Genomic DNA, 2391 nt, shown 5'->3' with positions numbered 1-2391 from the left:
TTGGGTGAAATATGACAATAGACCGAAACTTTCATGGTCGAATGCGTCATTGGAATTTGGACACGTAGGCCTATAGGCTGCACCTTCTGTAGCTTAAATAGTTTTACGATTTCTTGAGATTTTGATTCGATTGCTGTAGGATAAGCTTAAAGCATTTAATTTTCCACGTGACGAAGAAAGCTATAAAGCAAAAGAAAAAAAATAATGATATCAGCCTAGTAATTCACTTCCAACCCTTCAACTACTGAAACTTTGGTCAAATCATCCACTATAATAGGAATGCTTTATTAAACGTTTAGCTTTATCACATTTCCAGCTGTATTTTAACGAAATCATTGACATTATAAACCAGTGAGTCACTATAGTTCTATGTCATAAAAATTCATTAAACTGTAATCGATCAATACTCCATCTGTTTGCAATTTATTAAAAAAAATCGGTTATTAGGAATTTCTGGTTATAAGTTATAATGAGGAATCGGCAATCAGCTGAACGATTTTTACCCTGTTCTGCTTACAAGCACTCTCTCTCTCTCTCTCTCTCTCTCTCTCTCTCTCTCTCTCTCTCTCTCTCTGTTTTTACTGATCAGATCTCTTCACCTATAAGCTACTGGATTCTGTGAGTCTAAGAATCTCGCCTCGCTATAAATGTCCAAAATTATAGCCATAAACTACTTGTTAGATTTATGACATCTGTTTTATTGGAAAAATCTTTATTGCAAGATCACAGAATTCTTTCATTCCCTTTGTGGAAGTTTAGTATTGACTTATAAAATGCAATTGTAGAATGGAATTACACAATAAGACTATGGCGTTTGTATAGCGTTATTGTGATTATGTGATGGCTACAATACAATGAAACATGATTCATCACAGATCCTATGTTTCATTGTAATCAAGAACAATATCTCCGGCTTCTGAAGACCCGAAAGTGAAATGCTCTTCGACAACTATAATGTTCAGGAGGAGGACCTTTCCATTAAAACTTCGACAATCCTGGTGCAACTTTCCCTCCAGACCCATTACATAATATCTCTTCCGTCTTCAGGGGCTGCCGGGAGGCACCGGAGAGAATGCCAATAAATAGCATATCGATGGATACGTCCAGCGTTTTATGGAGAGGACACATTATGATATATCAGTGAATCAGTGAGTTCATCATAAGTTTAGTTCATCTCTGCTAACCATCTAATGTCTACCAACATGTTTAAAAATCACCACGATGCAAATGGAATAGCGATGATGTGATCAATATCCAATCTAAAATTGAACATTACATAAGAGTCAGTCGTGTAAATATATGATCAAGTGTCCTCTCTCTTCGGTTAATTGGTGTTTTGAATTTGTAATAATGTAATAAAAGCGTATATTCCTTTGCAGTTTGTTTGTTTGTATGGTGTTTTGACGTTGCATGGAACCATTGGTTATTCAGCAACGGGACCAACGGCTTTACGTGACTTCCGAACCACGTAGAGAGTGAACTTCTATCACCAGAAATACACATCTCTAACCCCTCAAGGGAATGCCCGAGCGTCTACGATAGACCTCCGAAATGTAGTTTTCTAAAGATTTCTAGTTACCAGAATAGTATCTTATTCCTCACTCAGGTTAAAAACTGTATTCCACCTTAGTAAGGAATTCAATACAAGATTTCTTTATTCGTCAGTGTGGGAACTGTGTAAAAATTGAATGTACCATAAACTGAACAGGAATTCTTGTCTATTCAGTTTATATATATATAATATATATATATATATATATATATATATATATATATATATATATATATATATATATATATATAGAATTATGCGCATTTTAGAATATCTTCCAGCAGCTATAAAAAACAAAAGACTACAGGAGAAAACCATTTTAGTTTTTGTGAACTTTTCACACTGTAGGTACTCTGTGAGAGGCCGAATGATTTGTTCACTATTAGTGCTAAGATCATGGAAATTGTGTTGAATATTTCAAATGCAAACCCTTCATTGTGATCAATTATTGAGGAATATTCTTTAGGGATGATAATAGAAATGATAATGGCAAATATAAAGTACTTTAAAACCTCACATGTTGTTTAATGATGTTTCATGAAATGACGCAGATAACAATGTATTTTACTTTTGACATGAAAAATATGTAGACCTTGATTTACAGCGGCTGGAGGAAGAGGCATCTGACTCCAAAGATGCGAACTGAACATAAAAAGAGAAGGCTAATGACTGGTGTGATTTATTAATTAATTAACGAATGAAAATGCACACTCAATGAACGATCCATTTGAACAAGATAATGACATTATGAATGATCAATTACTACGAGTTCAACGAGCTGCGCGTTCGAGTAAGCAATCATCATTTACAAAGTAGATTATTCCAACAGCGTTTTTCAT

This window comes from Macrobrachium nipponense, chromosome 13 (genome assembly GCF_015104395.2).
Source record: "Macrobrachium nipponense isolate FS-2020 chromosome 13, ASM1510439v2, whole genome shotgun sequence".
NCBI lineage: Eukaryota > Metazoa > Arthropoda > Malacostraca > Decapoda > Palaemonidae > Macrobrachium > Macrobrachium nipponense.
Note: the sequence above shows the minus strand (reverse complement) of the source record.